At 39.0% G+C, this 24,856-nt stretch overlaps 3 long non-coding RNA genes across 3 annotated transcripts; 1 reads left to right on the top strand and 2 right to left on the bottom strand.

Moving 5' to 3' along the window:
- Nucleotides 1–149: 149 nt before the first annotated feature.
- LOC120323193 lies at nt 150–10,968 on the bottom strand. The gene is made up of 3 exons (XR_005563428.1): nt 10,656–10,968; nt 835–908; nt 150–550 (listed from the first exon to the last, which is right to left on the bottom strand). It is a non-coding gene; the product is annotated as an uncharacterized LOC120323193 (long non-coding RNA).
- A 2,904-nt stretch (nt 10,969–13,872) lies between these two features.
- Nucleotides 13,873–23,029, top strand: LOC114002890. Its single transcript, XR_003546039.2, has 3 exons — nt 13,873–14,040; nt 18,214–18,368; nt 22,687–23,029. It is a non-coding gene; the product is annotated as an uncharacterized LOC114002890 (long non-coding RNA).
- LOC114002891 lies at nt 16,434–18,810 on the bottom strand. The gene is made up of 3 exons (XR_005563424.1): nt 18,684–18,810; nt 17,526–17,709; nt 16,434–16,590 (listed from the first exon to the last, which is right to left on the bottom strand). It is a non-coding gene; the product is annotated as an uncharacterized LOC114002891 (long non-coding RNA).
- Nucleotides 23,030–24,856: the final 1,827 nt, after the last annotated feature.

Below are 24,856 nucleotides of genomic sequence, written 5' to 3'. Positions count from 1 at the left end.
GCAAAGGAAAACAGATACGTAGCTGTTTTGGTTGTTATTGCCTATGGTAATATAGCAATATAAAAGCATTAAAATAACACTTAAGAAAATGTATAGGGAAAAGAAAGAGAAAGAAAGGATAGAAGTAGAAAGATATATAGTTACCACCCACTGGATCCAACGATGAGACTTGGTAGTTGCAATTTCCATGTCTGTTGGTTGAAGTGATGGTTGCAGTCCTGCCAAAGTGATGGTCTTGCTATTTCTTTGCAGTTTGCCACAGTGGACAAAAGTCTTTTGGTGAACTTAACAACACCTAAGCCGTTAACCATTTCAGCCTCTGACAGGCACGCAGGAAAGTTGAAAGATGTGGAGAAGGGAGTGGACAGCAGAGAAGGTCTCTAAAGGGGCACGTACAGACTCCCTTCCAATGGATGTTTAAAATGGAATCCAAGTTGCAATTTAGGAAGCAACCTCTCTCGGCCTGACAGCAGCATGGAGTGAGCCCAGCAGGCTGGAAAGATGGGCCATGACTACAGTCACTGGAAACATATGTAAAAAACTTCAGTACCTACCAGAAAAAAAAAAATAAATTTGTTGAGGCACAGTCACTCCTGCAAAAAGCTATAGCTTTTTTTCTTTGCAGTTAGTTTTGCCTCCAGTTGGTTTATAATGCTCACTACCAGGTTCTCTTCCCATTAATGTTCTTCCAGTGAACATTCTCTGATGTGCACTAAAGGATCCATCAATTACTCATATTAAAGCAGCACCCTTATTTCTTTTAACAATGAGATTAAACTGTTTATGGAAGCTGTTGACCTTGGCTGGTCACTAATGAGACATTTGGTTCATTACCTTGCATTTTTTTCTCTGTTAAACCATCAGTTAGAAGGGCTCAGATGTAAATGCTCCAAGGTCCTTGTAAGATTCTATCAGGTGAGACAAGAATAAAATGTGTGAATAAAAGTTTGAAAGTTTCCAAAGATAGGAAGCTAAAATAAAATATTAGAGAAAAGGTCTATTTTGCTCCTTTCATTGATACAAATCATGAGTTTTACAAATGCATTTTTTAAAGACATCATTTACTGGAGAAAGTGGGCAGCTGAGAAGAGAATCAGCCTTCATGAATCCAGCTATGACTTAGAAACAAAGCATTTGTATCACAAGCAATTAATTCTGCTGAGATATATTTAAATTGCAAATGCAGGAGGGAGATAATTTCAATTCTGCCCTGTTCATCAAAAACTCCACCCTATCCCAAATCTATCAGCATCAGATCCAATCACTAAACATGCAGAACAATGTCATCACAACAAACCTTAATTAGGGGATGATAGACAAAGGGCATGGTACTCTTTCTAATCGAGAGGGTTATGTCCCTTTCAAATTAACATTTCAAAAGGCATCGTATGGAGTTAAAGCCTTGGCCCTTTCCATCAGTTTTAAAGTTCTTTAAATTCCAGACATTACAGAAGGAAGGGACATGATACCTGTGTGAAATTATGAACTGGCAGGCTGCTTGTATAAAACAATAGGTAGATTTCTGCTTTATCAGAGTTTTATCTAGAAGGAAGGAAGGAAGGAAGGAAAAGAGAGAAAATAATATCACTAAACTTAAGAAGAAAGAAAGAGAGAAAGAAAGAAAAGAAAGAAAGAAAAGAGGGAAAGAAAGAAAGAAAAGAAAGAAAGAAAAAGAAAGAAAGGAAGGAAAGAAAGAAAGAGAGAAAGAAAGAAAGAAAGAAAAGAAAGAAAAAGAAAGAAAGGAAGGAAGGAAATAAAGAAAGAAAGAAATAAAAGAGGGAAAGAAAGAAAGAAAGAAAGGAAGGAAAGAAGGAAAGAAAGAAAGAAAGAAAGAAAAGAGAGAAAGAAAGAAAGAAAGAAAAGAGAGAAAGAAAGAAAGGAAGGAAGGAAGGAAGGAAGAAAGAAAAAGAAAGAAAGAGAAAGAAAAGAAAGAAAGAAAGAAAGAAAGAAAGAAAGAAAGAAAGAAAAGCTTAGAAGTTCTTTTGCCAACTGCCGTTCTCTTTGTTCAGTCTATAGAAGTCTGAAATCCCCAGCACAGGTAGGGTGAGGCTCAGATGCTGCCAGAAAACTATTGGCAGCAGCAGCTTCTTCCATGTTCAAAAGCATTTTGACAAGGCAAACTTAGTTACAATCAGCATTTGAATAGAGATTGAATAGAGCAGCTGCTAAGTGGTCTTCTCCTTCATTTCCCTTGATGGAAAGGTTCAAAAGATCAGTGGTTCTAGATGAGAAAAGATCCGTGTGAGATATTATGAGCCGCAGGAAGTAATCACCATATGTCCTGGTAGGTGATCACACATTCTGTACCTAACACTGGCAGAAATAGCATCTCCCACCCTCCCACGCTTTCCTTTTGCCATGAACCAGGAGGGATGTATGCTTATCATTGCTCAGGTGACCAAAGCTGCAGAAAGCAGATGGTCATTTTTGTTTTCATCCTGTCCCTGGACACTGCAGAGCACCAAACCTCCTGCAACTGCCAGAAACATCTCTTGGGGCCATCAGAATATAGCAGGGCAGGAGGGATAAATAGGGAAAATCGCTGAGTGCAGAAAGTGAGCCCAGCCAGGTTCATCTCTGGGAAACTCTATGCCCTGGGCTCTGTGCAAGGAAAATCAGAGAGAAGAATTGATGAATTTAACCTTGGAAAGGAATGCTACATCAGGATTTGTGGTCAGTCACTGAAGGAAAAGTAATTTCTTGTTCTTTTTCCTGTAACTCCTAGAGAAAAAAATAAAGATCAAAAGAGCAGCATATCACTAGTAAAAACCAAGGCTGCTGAGGGAGAAACAATATCATGATCTAGCTCCCTCTAAGAAATAAGAATCACTATTATTTATTATTTGAAATAATGTCAGTGGGGTTGTTTTTGTGTGGTTGGTTGGTTTGTTTGCTTGTTTGTTTTAACTTGATTGATGCTCCGTGAAACTGAATTTTCAAATATTTCCCCATGTGAGAAGACTACATTTCATCTCAAAATGAAAGTTCAGTCATTTACGAAGCAGGACATTAAAGAATGGGACCTTCAGGGAAACAAAAGGAAACCAGTAAATATCAGGAAGTTTGTCATAAAATCACAGAAGCCAATAGCACTGTCAAAATAGGAGAGTGCTTGCACGTAGTGACAGTGTTCCAAGTGCATCTGTATTGGGCCAAAATAGACACCAGGCAACTTGCAGCAGAGCAAAGAGGTGTTCAAAGTGGTCTCTGAACCACTAAGTTCACATATAATGCAGCACTATGTGGACTGGCCAGATCAATTCTGTGTATCAGAGACTGGACCTCTGCTCTCTTTGCAGAATTACTCTGCTGACAGCATGGCCTGGCTCTGTGCAGCCTATGAGAACTCTGATGTTCACCCTTCCAGTCCTGCAGGGTGTCAAAATTCATGTGACTCAGTGCAGATTTATCTGTGCCTGAGGCAACCACTGCAGCCCCTCTTTGCAGTCAGAGATCTGGGCAATGCCCTTGGTGAGGCAGCTCCTCAGTAAGCAGGTCAGATGGGCAGCATTCCGAAAACAGAACTTCTTTGTGCCTGTAGAGAGGATTCAAGGAGAGTGGTTTGGGTTGGAAGGGATCTTAAAGATCATCTCATTCCAACCCCCCTGCCATGGACAAGGACACCTTCCACTATTCAGGTTGCTCAAAGCTCCATCCAACCTGGCCTTGAACACTTCCAGGAATGGAGCTTCTCTGGGTAACCTGTGCCAGGGCCTCACCACCCTCACAGTAGAGAATTTCTCCCTAACATCTAATCTAAATCTCAGGTATAGGCAGCTCTCCGGTACTCAACCAGCTTCAGATGGGAACAATCCACCTTTTGGGGAAGAATGAATCCATGGGGAGCAGTGGAGACTATCAGCATAAAAAGGGTTGTGAAAACAATCTTAGAGGTCTTTTACAGCATTAACAATCCTATGATCTCAGGAATCACAACAGCAACAGCCTCTATTGAGGAAGACTTCAAAGCGTGTGACCTTCTCAAAGTTTCAGACATGCAGAAGTTTATCAGAGAGCTGCATCAACCTCTGTAACCTTCAAGGTTGATCAGCATAGCATTTACTCAACTTGCACTGGACCAAGGAAAAGGAATAATTAATGTTTTCAGGAAAATTAATTTTGCCAGGAGCACTGAGCATTCAGGCACTAACATTAATCTTTGTAACTATTATTGTTGCATTATTGTTTGCTTCTTTGTTTATTGGCTATAGTTATCCCTGACCTTCTTGACTATAAAAAAATCAGGCTTGATTTTATGTAGGCCAACAAGGAGCTCAATTAAAAAATACAGGAGAAAATAATTCATTTTTGTAGCTCACAAGAATTAGTGATCTACTTAGCTATTCTTCAAGGTTCTTATGCATTAAAAAAAGAAGTGAATAAGAATGTGTTATAAATAAGAAGGCAACTAGTGAAATTAGAACTTCCCAAGGCTGCTTGAATGCCCTCTGAAACCAGTGTAGCAAAATGGGAGTGTATGGGCTCATTTTGAGGATACAGGTCAACTTAATTGTAAAAAAATGGAATGAGAATTTACTGCTTGGGCTACAGTTTGTACAACTGCAGGGTGCTTACTATAGCAATAAGCTTTCATACAAACATGAAATGCTTGCAACACTTCAGTTTCTCTACAGAAATAAAGCAATCATTTGTGGAAAAAAAAATGCCAAAGGGCAACTATTATTGATCTACATAAGGGAACATTTCAGGAGAGAAAAGAGAGCGTCATAAGTATAGACCGGTTAAGATATTTGGAAGTTTGATTGTGTCCAAATCTTCCCCCTCCCCTCCCTTTGATATTCTGATTCAGAATACTGACATTTCCATCAGCTTGAAGGCTCTGGAAAATATGAGATACTGAATCACTGTTCCTGGTTTTCGTTCAAAACATGTGGATCTTCAGAAATTCAAATATTTCTCTTCAGCTTATTGAGCTAAGTTCAAGGACCACTTCATTAGTCTAGTAATCCCTTCACCCATTACATGGTTTTTAGGAGCAGTAGTCAGGGTGCCATCTCTTTTTGCCTTTTGGCAGCGCTCTTTGTTTGGATTGTGTCTCTCAAAACCACAGTTCTTATGTGTTAACCAGTAAGCAGAGCTTTGGCTGAGACTGGAAAAACTAGTTTTACTGTAGGTTTGCAATCTAACAGAAAATTCATCATGTGAGAGAACAAGGGTACTAAAGTACAACTCCAGAGGGAACTATGGCACATTATGTGGATGCACATTAGCTCTGAACTAGACAAAAGACAAAATGCATTGGGTTTTGGTTTTTTTTTCTTAAACCATTATTTATCAGTTTTAACAAGAGAGATGAGAATGGTAGGGGAAGACTGTGTTTTATATTCAATTAACAGAAGTAAAATGGAGAAACTTTCAGATGCTTAAACCTTTCTTCAGGTCTGAAAAAGCTACCTTAAGAAGAAGTCAGACCACACACAATCTATGGACCTATTGTATGTACCCTGATCACTTGAGACAAGAAGACAAAATTTGTCTTTGCTTTTAGAAGTGATATGCCCTTACAATTGTACCAGTCACTTTCGGGGTTGTTGCTTTTATAGGGAATCTGTCTTCTTCAGGAAAAAGCAAGATAAGGTTCAATCAGCTGAGAGGCTGTAAATCCCTTATCTGACCCAGTTGGGTTCACTGCACAAGGAAAGTGTCCAAATATTTTCCTGAGCTCTCTGGGTCTTTATGCCCACACATTCCCTCCAGACTTCATCAGGTTATGTACTTCCCTGGCCTGAAGCTTCACAGTCGCCTCCTCCTGTGTTAATGTCATATCTGGTCAGTGCTGCCTTTATCTGCAATTGGTGCCACTGGTCATAACTGAAAAAAGAATATAAATTACTCTATTTATTGTTGAGATATTTTGGATCTTTTTTTAATTGATGAGGTATTGTATGAGTAACAACTTTGCTTATAGAAGACTTCCTGATGTCCCCATTCATGCTTTGAAGGATAACAAATAAATGATCCAGCAGAGGACCAAGAATCCTGTTCTTTATCTGGAACCACACAGATGGTTTCTGTATGCTAAAAATTTGTATAGCCTTGAACATTCTTAAAGGAAGTGAGTTCTTCACAGACAACTGCAAAATTCAGGTGAGAGTAGATTTGAGGATAGATAAAGAAGTTAAAAAAATCCAGAAAATCATCAGAGGAAAAAGGATTTTGGAACCCAGGGAGAAGTAAAACAAAGTGGAGGGAATGCAGCACTGCTGTTTCTGTCCAGGAAATGAAAGGAATGAAATGATGCACCTGAGAAGGACACATGAGTGGATGTACTAATCAGGAGCAGAACTGCTCAGAAATACTCAGATATTCTGACTTCATTTGTCATTTGATCACAATCAAGCAATTTGTAGGGACTGTTTAGCTCAGACAATGTTGCTCCATAAATCTGGAAATGTTTTGATGAAAGCTTGCTTGGCTTCCTGCCTAGCCATTTCTCCAGAACTGTCACAGACCAAACATTACGGGTAAACTTACTGATAGATTGACTCAGATCCTAGAAACCAGACTCTCCTAAATGCCACAGATCTTTTTCAGTCCAAAGACCTGAGATCATCCCATTTAATCAGGTTTTGTTTTGTTCTTAATCAAAAAGAAGAATACATTTTAAATCATTAGAGTCGTCTTTGAAATACAATTTCCCCACTAAACTCTGAATAGGTCAATTTTATGGAAAACAATGAAGGAGTGTCTGGGATAGGTCCTATCAGTGCTTATTGTTCCCATTTTTAGACCCTGCAGTTCTGGCTTTCACTCTCTTCAGGGCCCTTCTGGGCTCTGCAAAGACCTAAAAACTGACCAGTGCTTCAGCCAGGAATTAAGCTGCGGTTGAAGCTGGCTAGGAAGTGAGTAGGAAGGTTGTATGTGTTCTGAGGATTGTTCTGCAGCCTCCAGGGCAATCAGCACAGAGTGGCTCATACCTCTGTAGGTAAGACTCGCTTGGCATCCAAACAGAGCTATATCCAAAGTGGTCATTGGGAAAAACTGTTGGGAACAGATAATACAAACATCATTTATGAAATCAAATATGCCAGGACAGAGATCTCAGCCATGGCACATGGCTGTCACTAAAATAGTTCCTCTTGGTGCTGTCACCAGTCAACATTGCTCCAGTGCTGCCTGGACACAGGCACTAGCCCAGGCCAGAAGTAATCTCAGTAGGAATCTCAGTTATAATTTTTTTTTTTTTAGGAGTCTGAGAGCGTTTAACAACAAAGTTGTGTCCAAGAGATGCCAGCTGGCTTTGGGGCCAGTGACCAGGCCCTAGTGCTCCTTATTATTAGAAGTGTAGCCAGTGCAGAGTCCACCCCTCCAACCTCTGCCCCCACCATGTCCTGTATGTATTTTCCTCAAGATCCTTACATATCATCTATCTTGCTGTGACCTACATATCATCCTGTTCCCCAGAACCTCCGGGCTCAAAGAGCCACCTTCACAATCCTGTCTCTGTTCTCCACCATCCAGAGTTCATTCTATGCGGAGTACTTTCCATCCCCACATATACCAGAGACTGTGCCCACAAATTCTCATTCCCTTATTCATTCTGTTTCCCCCTTCCTTCACAGCATCCTCTTTTTTTCTTCTTTCTCTCTGAGATCCATCATTTAGGGTGACAACACTTTAAACTGTTGGGAAACAGTAACACTGAGACAATTTTTACACTGGAAACTATCAATATGTTCTGTCGACTGTTTATACAATATAGAGGCAGTGACCAGAGCTGGCTAGAGACAGGATTTCAGCACGTCTGTCTAACACCAACATCTTCCTCCTCACTTCCCACACTTCGCCAAAATCAGCAGGCTTCTGCTTATATTAGATGCCCTCGGATATTCAACCTGTTTTCCATCTGCCGGATCAGAAGGATATGGGTATCCATACCTTCCAAGCCCATGCAAAGAGCTCAGGCATCTCTTGGGCACCTCAAATGTGCAGGGCAACTATGTGCCTACAACAGAATTGATCACTGAAAGTTCCATTGACTGCAGCAAGAGGTAAGACATATGTTGTACCTATAGACACTTACCTATGGACACCTGATCTTTGCTTTAGACTGAACTGAATCACTCTAAAGCTTCCCTCCAGTATATCATTTGTAATGTGCTGGTGCCCTAGGTAACCTTGGGCACCACAAAGGGCACAAACATCTATGTTCAGGCAGTAAAATCCCATTCCTAGTGCTCCCATAAACAATTGTATGTTGACAACCAAATTCAAATCTCTTATCTCAAAGAGAGTTAAACCTTTGAGGTCAAAGCTAACACTACAAATCAAGCCTTTTAAATGCTTTACAGATCAGATCTTAAAGCATTGTGTCTTACATTTTCATTGGCTTTCCCAGTATCAACAACCCAGCTCAGTTAAAACTTGTGGTTTCCAAAATAAACCCTTGTTTATCTTACTAGCAAAGGAAAACTATGCTGCTATGCTATGTAAATAAGTAGTTAAATTTCAGGGTCAGGAGAAGAAGAGACAAGAAGGAGAAGGAAAAGAAGGAGAAGGAGAAGGAGAAGGAGAAGGAGAAGGAGAAGGAGAAGGAGAAGGAGAAGGAGAAGAGAAGGAGAAGGAGAAGGAGAAGGAGAAGGAGAAGGAGAAGGAGAAGGAGAAGGAGAAGGAGAAGGAGAAGGAGAAGGAGAAGGAGAAGGAGAAGGAGAAGGAGAAGGAGAAGGAGAAGGAGAAGGAGAAGGAGTGAGGTTTTCTTCATCAATGGGCAGTGCCACACTGGAAAATTTTGTCCCAAGAGTTTGTGCAGTCTCTACACTTGTAAGTTTTGAAGACTTAATTAAACAAAGCCAACATATCTGATCCACTGTTAGCAAAACTCCTTTCCTGAGTCAAAAGTTGGACTATGGACTTCCAAGAGTTAATCCAACGAATATCTCTATGATTCTATGATGTAGAATGTAGAATACAGAAACCTAAAATTTCACATACAACTTCAGACCCTTTGGAAGACCACAGGACAAATTTTACCCTTGGATTTGCACTAATATTCCACTGATGTTAATGAGAATTATGAACATGTAGCTGAAGATGAAGTTTTGGCCCCAGAATGAAGATTCACATGATGTATTTGAGACATATGTCAGATTTTTCTGAAAGATTTTACAAGTGATATTTTTGCTGAGAAAGGTCAACTGACAGGCATCTTGTTATTAACGATAATTTCTAATAGAAGAAATCCTTTCCTCTGAACTTAAAAGGACATTGTAGTGGAACTTGGAACCTGTGGCTAACCAATACCATACATCTTAATAGGGCTGCAGATCTTCCTGGGGGAAATGCTATAAAATTTTTAAAGCCAATTTATTGAAGGAAATTGCAGACAGCTTGAAAACATCCATGATCCTTTATCCTGACACTGGCTTGTTAAGATTGTGCCATGACTTTGTGTCACTGTTCTTCCTTATTTTGGTCTTTCACTTTATCTGACTTTGGCTTTCATGTCATGTCTTATGTATCACTTTTTCTCTTCTATCCTGCCATCACCTCCTCCCTTTTCCTATTTCAGGAAAATAGATCCTATGACAGGATCTATTTATTTTTGTCCTGTGTTTGCTCTGCACATGCAATTAATGAACAAGAATTGTGGGGGTTTCTTCATATAAAAATTTATTTTCCCTGCAAATGTCATCTCACAGGTTCCATTTCACAGATTGGTATTAGGTAGGATATTTGAGTTAGGCATTATGAACCTTGTGGGTTTGGAGTCTATGGCACACTGTAAAGTCCATTTCTTCTTTCCTTCTTAGTCTCAGCAGTCCAAATTCCTTGTCCCAATGCTTTCATTATTTTTCAGTTAAGGTGACAAATGAATCAAAATCTTTCTATTCTTTTCAGAAAAGCAAGCTGTTTTCAGTGTCTGTCTGTGTACAAAGCTGCCATGTCATGGTTCAGTTCAGCTGATAGTGAGGACACCACAACTTTATAATCAGGTTATTTCACAAGACTAAGGACCATGGTGAGTTTTTAAACTTCATTGTTTTCCACCTGAGGAAACAAGTTTCTTAGAATGATAGAAAAGTAGGTTCCTCCAAATTGTCAGGAGGGAGGAAAAAAAACACTCAAAAAAAAAAAAGAGACAGAGTTAACTAAGTGATATTTTTTATTATTATTTACAGCAGATGAATACTGTTTTTATTGTCCTGATCTATTGTCAAATTTCATTTGGAAATATTGAAAATTTTTACTCAAAAGAAATAATAAGTCAGAGATGGAGTCTGAGGAGGTATAATACTTTACCCCTTGAATAATTTCTGTGAGAAAAAAGTCCCCAAAAGTAGCTAAAAGCCACACTTAATTTCACTCTTTCTTTCACCCCTTCCCATACCTCATCCCAGAGAAGCTTAGGAAACTCCCTTCCATGATCAGGGGCATCAGTCTGTTCCCATGAGACAAGGGGCTCCCCTTCTGTTACTGGACTTCCCCCTTTCTGAAGGAGAACTCTAGTTATTGCATGGAACAGACTTTGTCAGTCTGTAAGTGGTACTTTAATTTATCTTTCAAGTGTTCCCACTTTGCTTGAGTCAAAACGCTCCAGAAAGAATAAAAAATTTCTTTTCCTTTGAGTGATTTGTATTTTACCACGAATCATAAAGTAAAAAAGAACTATGAGCCACCATAACATTTCCACTCACCTTAAGGCAAATTCTTTCCTCTGGTAGATCAAGATTTGAATTCCAGAAATATGCTTCATTTTCCTCAGGATAAGAACAAATGTGAGTTACTCCAGACCAAAAGATTAAAATGAAAGACAATTATATTGGATTTCCAGCTACTTAATCAGAAAATGCAGAATTGTCTTCTTACGCCAATAGCTTGGGTTGTGTCAAAAAAGGAGCCTGAAAAAATATGTCTGTGATCATGTTTAAATGGCAAAGTTGCAGGGAGAAAAAATAGCATTTTTATTTAAAATGAAAAAGAACATTAAGAAATTCCAAAACCTAAGACATTTTCAGAACTCAGACATTTTATTTTTGCTTTGTCTCCTCTCTTTGACTAGCATGTAGAAGAAAATAACAGTCCTTAGTTTTGATGGGTAAAAGGAGGGTTTTCAGAACTGAAAGAGAATGTTACATTTCTTTTCAATGAGATTTTTCAAAAAGGTAACATTTTTACAGAACAAAAAGAAATGTACAAAGGTAATAAATATTTAAAAGCTCCTCAGTGATTGATTTAAAAAATTGAGTGTTGGGAGATTTTAAAAAGTGCTATTTATTTATATGAGAGCATACACATACATTCCTACTTAACAGTAGGAATGACCCAGCATGTGTAAAATAAAGCATGAGCAATTAAATCCCTTTCCAACAACCTAGAAAAATATACCTCAAGCACTCAAAAGAGTTAAAGAGTGATTGCAATCAGGGGAAGAAAGGACAGTCCCAATACTTATTCTCCATTTTGTTTGATCCATCTCAAAGCATAAATGAGGCATAAAAAATCTGTCCATTAAGGACAAAGTTTGCTTGACCTCATTATTTGGCCAGGAAAGAATACTGAAGCTAAAATACCCTGGTTATTGGGAAACATTTGCATTCTTCAAGAACTTTGCATGGTAAAAAAAAAACAACTGTGAAGAGTAGTTTAGGTGACCCTCAGACATTACAACAGTTGTACTAAGTGAACAGGTACCCTGACATTGAGAGTAGTGGCAGGCAATTACCCTGACGTGCAGAATTTCAGCAAATACTGGTTATATGTGTCTTCTTCCTTATGGGTAACCATTGTTTTTCATTAGTCTGCAGGAAATAGCTTGGAAAATGTAGAAAGTCATTTTGAAAATTATTTTAGCTGTACTCTAGAGTGGTGGTTTCTATACCACAGTGCTGCTACCACCATGGAAACTACACTTAATTAAGTTGTGATCTTCAGCCCTATGACTGGGAGGGGGAAAATCCCATAACAGACTGAACCTGGCTGGGTCTGTGTCACATAAGCAGCTGGAGCACCTTGAAGCATCAGAAAACATTCACAGAAAAATTGTAGAAGCTGATGTAAAATTGTATCTCAAACAGGAAACCATACAAGTAAATCTGAAATTGTCAATTCCCTCACAAAAACAGAAACAATGAAGCGTTGTATAATGCTGATGTTATATCATAGTAGTGGAGAACACATAACGTCTCTAGGTATTTTGAGACCATTTTGCAGCAAGAATTTTATTTGTCTCAAAAATCCTCACTTAAGTCAAGATGTTCTTGTAAAATCAGTGGCAGCACTCAAATAACCAAAAAGAGAAACAAAGAAAAACCTTGTAATTCTGAATTATGGTAACTTGTTTGCTCAACCACATCCTATTTCCTTTATGGGATAAAGAGGGACACTGCATGTTGACAACAGAAGGAAGGTGTCTGAGTCACAGGAAGGAAAAAAAAATAGGCATAAAGAGTCTTTAGGATAGATTGATGCCAAAGACCCCTCTTTCGTAGAAGAAATTTTGTTATAGCATTTCAGGCTACAGTCCAGTTTCAGCATTACTTCTTTTAATTTTCCAAAAGTTTTCAGGGTGATAAACAAAATCCCTCCTCCTGACCATGCTGCAGGACTCAATCCTGCTTCTGGACTCAGAGGACTGCGGATGGGGAATCCTCCTGGCTACCAGACTGCACATGCTTGACTGGATCAAGCTTCCTGGCATCTCCTTGCCAGTACCCTGTCCAGGCCTTGCAGCATCAGCAGTTTCCCATCACTTCCCAACAGTAATTAGTTTTTTAACTGAGCTTGGGTGTTTTATTATTTCCTAAAACTATATATGTTCTATTTCATTTAAAAGTGAATGAGGAGAGGGGGAAGTGCCTCAGTCTACCCCCCTTTGTAAGTAAGGCTGAATGTCCATGACAACATCCTATGGCCTTCTGATCCATACATCAGCAAAATTAACCAGACCAGCCCAGACTCAGACCTGTGAGGTACGTCCTGATCGGCTCAGCAGCACCAGCCCTGCTGGGAGGGGAAGGCAGAGCCCAGCTTGTTTTGCTCCTCACACGGCTGACAAGATAGAGGTAGGAGAAGGACCCCCAACTTCTCCACCCTGCCACAGAAAAACAATGATCCAGCTGCCATATCTGGAGGACTCCAGTAGCAGAGGGTCCAACACAGCAGGCGCCTGCAGCTCCCATCAGATCCCTGGCATGGAAAAGCTGGCAGACTCCTGCAATGGGACTTCAGGGAGCAGGAGATGCTGGCAGGGCGCACCTCTGCGGATCAACCTCTTTTCGCAGGCAACTAGACAAGGGGGAATGGCCTCAAGTTGCACCAGGGGAGGTTCAGGTTGGATATGAGGAAAAATTTCCTCACTGAAAGAGAGGTTAAGCATTGGAACAGGGTCTCCAGAGGAAGGGTGGAGTCCCCATCCCTGGAAGTGTTAAATAGAGAAGCAGACATGGCACTTTGCCATACAGTTTAGTGGCCATGGTGATATTAGGTCAAAAGTTGGATTTGGTGATCTTGGAGGTCTTTTCCAACCTTAATGATTCTATGATTCAATGATTCTCTCTCTTGATATCCTTTGAGGACACTACCAGCCCTCACAGTCCCCTCACCAGGAGTACATTCCTGTGCCCCTCAGGCTTTTGTCTCTCTTGCCGTATCTAAAAAGATAACTGAATCTAGACAAAACTGATCTGTTTTCAGCACTTGGTCATACTAGAACAGAAGGTCTTGTGGCAGCCAGCACAGACACCCCCTTCACCTCCAGCACTATTAATTTTCCCCCCTGAACATGGACAAGATGGCTGCTGACGTGGCCACTGCTCCTCACAAAATGTCTGCCATGGTGACCTGCCCTCACTGCAAAATGGCTGCCACTACAGTCACCACCAAGGTTCAGATGGCTTGTCACTATTTTCCCTGCCCCATGCCAGGAGTTTATTCTCTCTCCTGTCATAGTGTGGTCTCTGCCTGCCCTACCTGCTGAAGGGCAAGCATGCCTAGCGCTTCTCTTTGGGGTGCCACAAGGACAAGGTGGGGAGGAAAGGTCACAGGCTCCCAGGCTCACTGTCACCTTCCCTCACTGCAAAGGTAATCTAGTGAGCTATGGGAGATTAAAAGATTACAATTCTTGATGTTATTAGTACGGAACAAAGGAGATGAGGGAATGTAAACAGCCAGGGAAAAAGCACAGGGGAGGAAACAGAGATGGAAAGTGAAAAATAGAAAATAGGCCAAGAATAAATTTGCTTCTTAAATTCTGCTGAACTTAGTCTATTAATAAGTAGACAAATCCGTCAAATCTGCTCATCTGAATGGAAAGTTTTATATCAGGCTGCACATCCCCAGCAGAACTTAACACAGGCTGTGAAAGGATAAGGACAGTGAAATCCCCACACGGAAAAAGTCAGCAGTTATTGATTCCCTGTTCTGAGGGGGAGCACGGCTGACAGCAGTGCAAGCTGTCCTGGTTTGACACTGGACACTACACAGCTTTTTAACGAAATCAGATGTGTGCAAACCAGGAGGTGGTATCTAGGAAAGACTAATGCCTATGCTTGACTTGACCAAGGGGGAACAACCACTGAAGTAATTGCAGTGGAAATTAAACTTGTGAAGTACAAGTTAATCTTGATATTTTGATTTTTTTTAGGGAACTCTTGAGTGTGTTTTTCCCAAAGTGCCATTTGCTGGAGGTATGCCATTAGATGTTGTTTCATTCAAGATACATGCTTCTAATCTTACAGGCGAGAAATAAAGGATAACAACCTGGGCTCAGTAAAGACATTAAAAACAAGCAACATCACGACCAAGCCTATTATAGTGTTGTTTCTTAAATGTTATGACTGCTGGAACCTGAACCATGACTTGCAAATTGTCAAGGCTGTTATCACTCTGCATTTTCTTGTCCAGTCCTTTGTTATTAAGTTATACTGCTATACTTAAACTGGAACATTGAACCATCCCTCCACAGAAACTTCTCCCAACATCTCCCAGATCTCGTCTCCAGAATGAACCATCTGAGGTGACTCCACAACAGAATGGCAATTCTATTGTATTCCAGATTTTGGTCTTTCAGTCTTTCTTTTCCAAAGAAAGTTTCTATTGCAAAGTTTCTGTCTTTTTACATGTCTTTTTTTATAAAAGTATTCACTGGAGTGGTTGATCTCACCAGACACGGGTAGGTGAGACTCTGATACCCGGGGTATGACTTAAGCTGAGGCATCTACTGCTATTTGAAATGTTGTGGGCTATTTTGTCAGCAGGACACCTGATGGGACAGAAGGACACGGGTCCTTCTGCAGGCCTTTTGTCTCTCCTGCTAGTCCCATGCAGATTCAGATGCATGGTGTGATATTTTTTTAGCTGCATTGTGCACAGCCAGGGCTTGGCATTTATGATCCTTGTGGATCTCTCCAGGACATTCCACAATTCTGTGATTTTTGGGATACTCGAGCATACCTCAAATGGTATTAGGTGCCTATTTTATAGGCAGCTGTGTGAAATCCCTACAATTTAACTAAGCTCAAGATTAAGACACCTAAATTTAAGTGTCTAAACTAGGTGGGTTTATGGACACTAAGGGCATAAGCATTTATCAGCAGAAAACTTCTTGTCAATAGTGTTTGTGTAGCCTAAAGAACCATTCAGCTGGATAGTTAGGAGGGGCTCAGTTTGGGGATGTGCCTACAAATGTTGAGCATTATTAAGTATTCCTCCGAGGGATGTTCTCCTTTTTCCCTTTATAGTCAATGAAGAAAAATTGTGAAATCTAGAATTCATCTAACCTATTTTGGATTACTATTTTTGGATGTGATTGTTTGCAACCTAGAAATGTCTTTTGTTACCACTGTCTATGTCAAGAGTCTATAAGAATACCTCAAAGGCACATAAGTACAGAATGGGCATCTGGGGTTATGTGAAATGAATCCCACACTTTGAGTCATGTTGATTTGTATCTCATTTTCAAGCCATCCTGTATAGATCAAGATTATCTTCTAAAGGCACAAAGCCACAAATTTTCAAGGCAGTTAGGAGCTTATTCTTTCGCTTCAAGATAGGCTGGTCTAAACCAGCTTCAAACTAGAAATTGAGCATTTTTATTGCAGTTTTAATAGTAGGACTATTAATAGTAGTATTAATAGTAGGACTAAAAATGTCTAATAATCTCTGCTGATTGACAATGAAGGAGGGTACAGCACTGTGCTAACAGACACCTACAACTTGCTGTTTAAGTTGGTTTGCACCCAAATCCTTTGTCAGTTCACTTCAGACTAAAACAAAGATTGTCTAGATGCACCAAAAGTACAAAGGAATATGTTCAAACTCCAATCTTAGGTTTGACCCAAAAGTACTGAATGAAGTTCTTCTCAAGGTTATATTCTTAAAACCTAAGGTCCTCTCTTGCTCTTTCTAACTTTTAATTCTCTAGAGGATAAGAATTTCACAATATACAGAGCTATGTGAATTGGTTTTATTTTTTTTTCTTGAAAACACAAATCAAAATGTTAGAGGTATTTTAAAGCCTTTGAAGATTTGGACCTCAGTCTTTTTAGATATATTACAGTTTTTCTTCAAGCAGTAGTTAGTATTTATTCCACTGCAATCTGTAGGTCAAAGTCAAATATTTGCAGCTTTATTCTATGGAGGACAAAAAGCAAGCATTACCATAACAGTATAGTTTTGTATCACAACAGAAATATTGAAAGAGATTATTATTCATTATTCTGCTGAATAATGAAACATTTTGTAAGTGGAAAGAAAATCACATATAATGCAGTTCTATTTTTGCAAAACAAATAACAGTAGAACAAAACCCCTACAATATTACTATCCATTAATGCAACAATATCTGTACTTGGAGTGTTGCAAAATGCATAATTACAATATAAACAATTTCCAGAGAGGAGTCTTGTGTGGTCATACTTTAAAACAGAAAAGCATTTTGGCATCAATAAAAAGATCTAACTATGACATATGTCAGAAGAAATATATGTGCTTCAATGAGCTGCTAATGCAAGTTCCAATCACCACAGTCTCAAGAGAAACAATCTCATTTAAAATTTGGCAGTCAATTCAAACTGTACTCTTTCTTTTCTCGTCTCCCCTAATTTAATATATAGCAATAAAAACATTTGGAAATAATTAGATGCCAAGTAACCATTAATAATTTACCTTGTGGCAAAGATCCAGTCACTGAAATCAAATATTTCAGTGCTTCCAAAGAAACTGGTAATGTGTCTTTTGTATTTAAGTTCTATAGTCTCCAAAGAACTTGAGAAATGCACTTATCTATATTCTGATATGTAATATAGGCAGAATTTGGCTATAGATAGACATGGTAAGGGCATCCTCTTCATGTTACAATGGGGATCATACAACCTTTGTTTTTCAGGGAGTATTTGTATGCTCTATGTTAACTGTCCAGGAACAGTTAAATAGCAGTAGTTACATCCAGTAAAGACACAACTATATTTTAAGTTATATGTACTGTCCCATGTTTGAAGCATTTACTCAATACTTTAATAATTATGCAAATAAATGATAAGATTATACATAAAATAAACATATATTACCAGATTATAAAGAGGAAATTTAATCCGAAAACAGGATTGTGTGTAGTACCTGTACTTCTGACTCCTCTAAAGCCTCCAGTCAGACAAGCAATGATCATGGTGAGCTACCCTCAGGTGAGACTGCAAGGTAGTCTGCAAATCCCTGTGAAGCCACTTATTCTCATTTCTTATCCTTTTTAAGCACCTAGCAGAAATCCTTGTATAAGTATTGTTCAAACACTATCTGTCAATAATTACTTATATAGTAAATATCATTACAAGTGCATTCCTTGTAATTCCATACTGACACTGATCATCCACTATTCATTCCCCTGAGTGAAGATTCAGAACAAATAACACAGAGCAGTGAACATTAGCATGTTTAGAACAAAAAAAGTCTTGAAATTTGTTAATACAAACTAGATATCCAGCACTGGCTATACTACGGAAAAGCCAGATACACTATTGAGAGAAGTGTCTGACTGTGATAGCTGGAGTAGCAAAAAAGGAATAAAATTCAATAGCACAAAGTACAGACTTGAGCCCTTAGGGACCAATAAAAGTATTTCTACCTTTAGGTAGAAATTTATCAGTCACAATTAATGAAAAGTAAAAGGATTTGGATGTCTTACATAGTGACTGGATGGCTGCAAGCCACTGATGTGATATAGCTGTGAAAAAGGCTAACACAAAGCTTGTCTGTTTTCAGGAGATGTAGAGAGATCCTGCTATCCTTTACAGCCCTCCTGAGACCTCAGTTAAAGCATCACTGTCATCCACAATTAAGAAAGACCAATTCTATCTGAAAGATTAATGAAGGCCAATACAGCAATGTTATGAATGAAGAACCTGTCTTTAAATGCAGTAAGTAAAAGAGTTTGGCTTAGGAGGACAAAGACTAGATGTTATATGGTTACTTGGCCTAAATGTATTGGCATTTCCACTCCAGAAAGGTACAAGTTCTAAGTAGGCTAAATGTGGGTAGGAAACAATCAGTTATTTACAGGCCTTGAGGACTGAAAATTGCAAGGTGAGTATCTACTCATCAGATTTTGGAATAAAAAAAATTAGAAGTAGGACAATGGATCAGATTCTGGTGAAAAAAATAGAATTAGGACAATGGAGTTTGCTTTCTGAAAATGGAGTTTGATTAGTTTATGAAAGAAGCTATTCAAATACCTCTTGAAGATATTGAGAAATAGGATTTGGTGACCCAGGAACTCCTTCCCAGTTTTGTGCTCTCATAAGGAACTAGCTACTACAAAACAAAGATTACATAAAACGAGTCTTACTGATGAATATTAAGTATTTTATCTGACCTTGTCTTGTTTAATGCTTGTTGGAATGTGTTTGGACTCAAGTTTAATTAAGTATTTAGGATCTCTGATCTTATTAATCTAGTAACTTCCTATTAGATTCAATAATTCATTTATTTGGTAATGAAGGAACTTTAAAAAATTTCAGGAGCTCTAATTTCAAATAGGAACTGTGTCACAGACAACACTGGGAAAGGGCAAGATAAGAACCTGGGGAGGATGATCAGGTGTAGAACAGAGCAGTGTTGTCCATAATAAGAGACTTTATCAGCCTAAAGAGTTCTAAGGCAGAAAAGGCCACTAACTTTACTTCTACTGTATGAAAAAAGACCCATTAAAATTTACTCTATTATCCACGATATTAACTTCAATAACAAGTATTGTACTTGACTATAACGTGTTTGGCTATCACATAAATTCTAGGAGTGCATCCAGTCTTGACTCAAAGGCGTCAAGAAAGGGTGAATTCATCAATTCTACTGGTAGTTTGTTCCAGTGATTAATCATGCCTAGTGTAAAAAGTGTGTAGTGCATTCCTAATTGGAATTTGTCTGCAAGATTAAAGACCCATTTTATATCTGGTGTTTCCTCCCAGCAGAGGTTTATATATTCTGCAGTGAAGCCAATGTTTAAGCTCTGTCTATACGACACTCTGGCACTGTCCCAACTCCTTATCAGAGTGAGACTAAGGCGTATGTCGTTCCCCTCCCGTCACCTGCACTCTGACTTCTTTGTAAACAAAATCCTGGCTTCCAAGCAACATAGAAACCATAAGTCTGGACTACTAGAAAATCTCAACTCCATGGCATTTTCTTTTTCCAGCAGATAAATTAGATGAAATCACAGTATTTTTTGTTCATCAGAGAAACAACTTTTACCATAAAATATAATTTTTCAGCCTGGGAAAAAAATGGTTGCTCTTCTTCATGTTGTACAGGATTTCAGTGTTACTTTAAAACTCATTTTATATTACTACTTTATATTATATTCCATTACTAGTCTCACCAATGTCATGACCCTGGTGAAAATCACCTTTCTGTTCTTACTTCATTAACACTTTCAAAAGATACTCTTATTGGTTTTTCCACATAACTATAATGGGAGGTCAGATTCAATCACTCATCTCTTATGACCCTACATACTTTCCAGTCTTTGTCTTTTCCTAGTATGCAGTTTCTTCTCTCTTGGTGTGATAGCTATTCAATATTCTATTAAATCCTAGTTAATATTGTGGTCTGGAGGAAATCTAGCATGGAACAGTATCCTTAACAACTAGCTTTTTCATGACCTTGAAAATGTGTTTCCAGGATGATTTTGGATTTTTTCTTCTTGCTTTATTTTGGCAAAGTGATAAAAAAAATAAACAGGAAGAGAAAGTGAAACACTATTTGTTCACAAAACAGAACTGATTTTTAACTAAATTTAATATCTTTAACAAATCTCAGCAGTAACTAAATGATCATGAGAACTAAATTACCCTCCACCCCAGAGACAAACAGAGCAGAGTGGATTAGCATAGTGGTTCCCTTTCCCAGCTACATTTTCAGGAGACAAATCCTGAAGGGTCAGTTGTCTGAGCATTTTACCCTGTGCTTTTGTGATGTCGCATTGTGCATTGCATTCTGTAACACCTGGGATATTTGCAGTATCTCTGAGATGCACACAAATGTCTGTGATAAACCAAATCTTCCAGCATTATGCTTGGGAAAAGAGTCAGTGCCTGAATGACTGGCTCCTGTGATGGATGTTAGCAGTCAGGTCTTTCAAACCGAAGCCAAAATGCAGATATTGTTAAGCACACATAATGTGGTTTGCTAACAGTGGGTGAACTTCATAAGTCTCAGATATTAGGATGGGCAAGCACTCTAAAGGGTGTCAACTTTGTACAAATGAAAAACTATAAAAATCTTTTTCTGCTACCAGATTTTTAAAAGAAAATCCTAAACTGATCTTTCAGTAGGATTTTATGCTGATTGTTAAGTAATAGTCTTATTTATATTTTGTCTGTAGCTGACTGTCCCAAAACAGAGAGAGACATTTTGTGTGTAGTAGCTCAGAAAGGATATGATAAAGCCAGGAAAACACAGAGAAGGCTGAAATGGATGATTCCTAGTATGGACTGACTCGCCTGCTAAAAGCAACTAAGTTATGTAGGACCAAGTTATCTTTGACTTTTCATGCTGGAAAAAGTTACTCCTGAAGAAAATGAAAATTAATGAATGACAAGGATAGGGTGAATAAGAGATTATTGCTTCCTATCTTCTCCAGTATAGGAAGAACTGGGGGTCACCTATTAAACTTATCGTGTGGCAGGTTCAAATCAAAGGCAAAAGTGATTTTTCTCAACAAACACAATTAGCTATGGAGAGTTTCACTATCACAGTGCATGTTGTGAATGCCACAAGTTTTACACATGCTCTAATGAAAACTGAACAGAACAATATTACGCTGAAGTTACTAAATGTGCAGACATTGTGCAATTCTCAGAAAATATTGAAGCCTGGGAATATATTCAGGAAGCATATTCATGTTTAGTCTATTCCTATAATCTTTCCTAAACATTACTGTGTATTTATTTTATATAATATCCTATATAAAAGACCCTTTGTTATGGATCAAAAGGCCAGTGCATCATGAGACATCATCAACAGAGCTTGAGAAATTAAAATGTGTTGCAGTTCAATAGAGCATTTAAATGAATGCTTAGTTTGATTTCATTGAACCTTTGGTTTATGCTTAACCTGTTTGTAGAATAGGAAATGAAACAACTTTCTGCTTAAGTCTTCTAAGGAAATAGAATCAGTGTTTGTACAACACAGCAAACCACAGACCTCTGGAAAGACCTGCACTGAGAAAGTATATCTTACATGCAGAATTGCATATGTTGAGGATGCTAAATTAGAGACTTTATGTGACAGACTAAAGGAGGGTAACATTTAAATGGAATCATTTTGTATTAATAACATCAGCTGTAAGCAATAATATATACCTGTACAGTCCAGGTTATATCTGTGTTCAGAATATGTTACAAGACCTCAGTCCTGCTGGACTAAAGATATGCACCTTTAAAGATATGCTAAGGATGTACCTCATATTACATTATCCCCACAGGGATCTCCTGGCTCATTAACTTCTTCTGCTTTGAGCAGTAATGTGGCACTAATCTTACCAAGGAAACAAACTTGCAAGTTCTGAAAGTCGCATCCTTGCCACTAGGAGCATATTTTTGTTCAGCTGGAGTTGGCATTTTGCCACAAGACTTTGGGAAAAGTCAGGAAATGTTTTTAACTAAATGCAATGAAAGTTAGAGATGTGTATCTGCAATATCTGCAGTAGCTTCTTAATTGTCTTAGGGTCATAAAAACGTCCAGGACTGGAGGAGCCTCAGGAGACGCAGGTTCTGGCTGGAAATTTTCCTTACTTTGGCTTTCCATGTGCTTTATGTTTGGTTTTCAGGTTCTTCTGGATGTCCAGATAAAGTCCACTGTACTTCTTATCAGTTATTAGAGCAGAGGTGCTCGGTACCATTTGGAAACTTAGTGACCAGATATGACACAGTGCCTCTGGTCTCGTGACTGGCCCTTGGAGGTTATGTGGATGCCCCAGGGTAACTCAAACAACACCAAAATTTTTAGGCACCTGAACTGATCCTTTAGGGTTGAGTCAATCTGAAATTAGCAGACCCGAAATACAGATGTCTGCATGGGCTGGAGCAGTGAGTTAGACATAGGGGTCTGGCCACCTTTGCTGGTTTATGGCCAGGGTACAGTTACTTTTCTTCAGAGTAGCTGGTGTGGGGCTGTGTTTGGGGTTTGTGCTGGAAACAGTCTTGATAACACAGGGATGTTTTTGTTGTTGCTGATCAGGGCTTACACAACACCAAGGCCGCCTCTGCTCCTCATCCCAGCAGTGAGGAGGCTGGGGGTGCACGAAGAGTTGGGAAGGGGACACAGATGGGACAGCTGACCCCAAATGACCCAAGGAACATCCCAGACCATATGTCATCATGTCCAGTACATAAAGCTGGGGAAGAAGAATGTTTGGAATTACAGCGTTTGAATTCCCAAGGAACCACTGAGTGTGATGGAGCCCTGCTTTCTTGTGCATGGCTCAACATTTGCCTGTCCATGGGAAGTGGTGAATTAACTCCTTGTTTGTCTTGTTTATGTGCTGTGCTTTGCTTTACCTATTAAACTGTCTTTATCTAAACCCACTTATTTTCTCACTTTTTTGTTTCCTATTCTCTTCCCCAGCCCACTGGGGAGAAGCAAGTGAGCAGCTGTGTGGGGCTTAGTTGTGAACTGGGGTTAAACCACAATAACACCTTAAATACCAGTCATTTTCAAAAGTGGATGCGAACAGGACTTCTGAAAAATTTGTGCCCCAATGAAGCAGCCTGTGAAGGTGAGTAGGACACTTCAAGACATCTCAGGGGCATGAGATATCTTGAATTCACCTACATTATGTAGGTGAATTTTACCCAAGGCATTTTATTCAAGGAAAGCTGAAAGGCCACCTAGGCTGCGTAGACTGCATTAACTAGAGGTCTAATGTCACTTTAGGCACTAAATCAGATCTCCAGCTCCCTCTTCAGAAGGAATAGGTCTTGTATAGGCCCTGTGTCAGCCACTGGTGCACCTTTGTCCTCTTGAATACTGCTAAATGTCTTCATTTGAGGAACTGAGCTGTATCTGAGATCTCCACTGACTACAATAGAAGTTCATAGCTTACCTCAGGTATTATCTACATGTCAGCATCTACACTGAGGTATTTTGCAGCACACATTGACTGCCTGAACACAGCTATGACGATGTATGAGACACCTGGGCTGTTTCACCTGTCCTGCAGCTGCTGCAGGCTTGTAGGTGTATCCCTGCACTGAAGACACCTAGATACAGATGCCCACATGTAGGTATCCATCACCACCAGGGACCATTAGGATATGCAAGGAATCTGCACAGGAGTGTGTGGCATGCCATGATGTTTGTAGGAAAACCATATCCTTTTGGAGTATCAGCTAGAATTGGAATGTCAGGCAATAATACTACATGCCCAGACTTTGTCAGCTGAATCAAGCTACTGCATTTTAGGAAAGTAACTCATTTGTTTAAGCATAGAGCCACCTGATATGTCCTAGAATATTCAGGATGTCCATATGGAGACACTATGCCATTCCAGGAAATCATGTATGACATGAGATGCTTCTGTTTAGGCAAGTGCTGAAGTTGATTCCCACCCTAAATGTCACTTTTATCTACATTAGTACTCTGATAATGTTCACAAATGTATCAGCATGCTTTAAGCTGACATTTAGACCCTACTTAATTAAAACCAGGTTTTTAATCAAGAACTTTCTTAATTTCCTCCTTATGAGTGTTAATATGATTTTGTAAATCATTCATTTTTATCAGTGCTGTGTCAATGGCGAGGCTTTTCAAAACACTTCTTGCCCAAAGAGTTTAGGTGCATGGAGTAGTGTAGCCCATGATAAGATTCACACAGAAAGCTATTCCATCATGAATTCTTTTCTGCAAGGATTTTAAGCCTGCAGGCTGCACTTACAGATAAAAGAGAATCTTGGAAGTGAGTAGCATCTAATTTGAAGTACCCTTTTATTTTGTTCTAATAGCATTGCTTTAAAAAGATTTCTCATTTTTATGGGATCTTTGTGAACAAATACTTATAAATTCATGAGTTTTTTTCTTTCCTTAAATTACAAAACAGCAAAAAAATGGCTTAATTCAAATGACATCTTCTGATGGAAAACTGAAAAACAGCGTAAAAAAAATAACAGCTTTGATAAGGTTTTCATTCATTCAACTGTTTACAAATTTGTATTGCCAAGTTTTCTTCTTTAGAAACACAAAGTATAGTACATTTTGCCCCAGAAGGGAATACAATGACTGATGGTCTCCATCAAGATTTTGTTGGCTCTGTGTATAAGGCCCAAACTTCACATTATGCTGTACTTGTGGTTATTGAACCTCTGACAGCTGTAACTGTGGAACAGAAGTGAGTGATCTGAGTCTGAGCAGG

This window comes from Pipra filicauda, unplaced genomic scaffold (assembly GCF_003945595.2).
Source record: "Pipra filicauda isolate LSUMZ 115617 unplaced genomic scaffold, ASM394559v2 scaffold209_size2725305_pilon, whole genome shotgun sequence".
NCBI lineage: Eukaryota > Metazoa > Chordata > Aves > Passeriformes > Pipridae > Pipra > Pipra filicauda.
The sequence above is the reverse complement of the archived record's forward strand: the minus strand, read 5'-3'. Positions and strand labels throughout refer to the sequence as shown.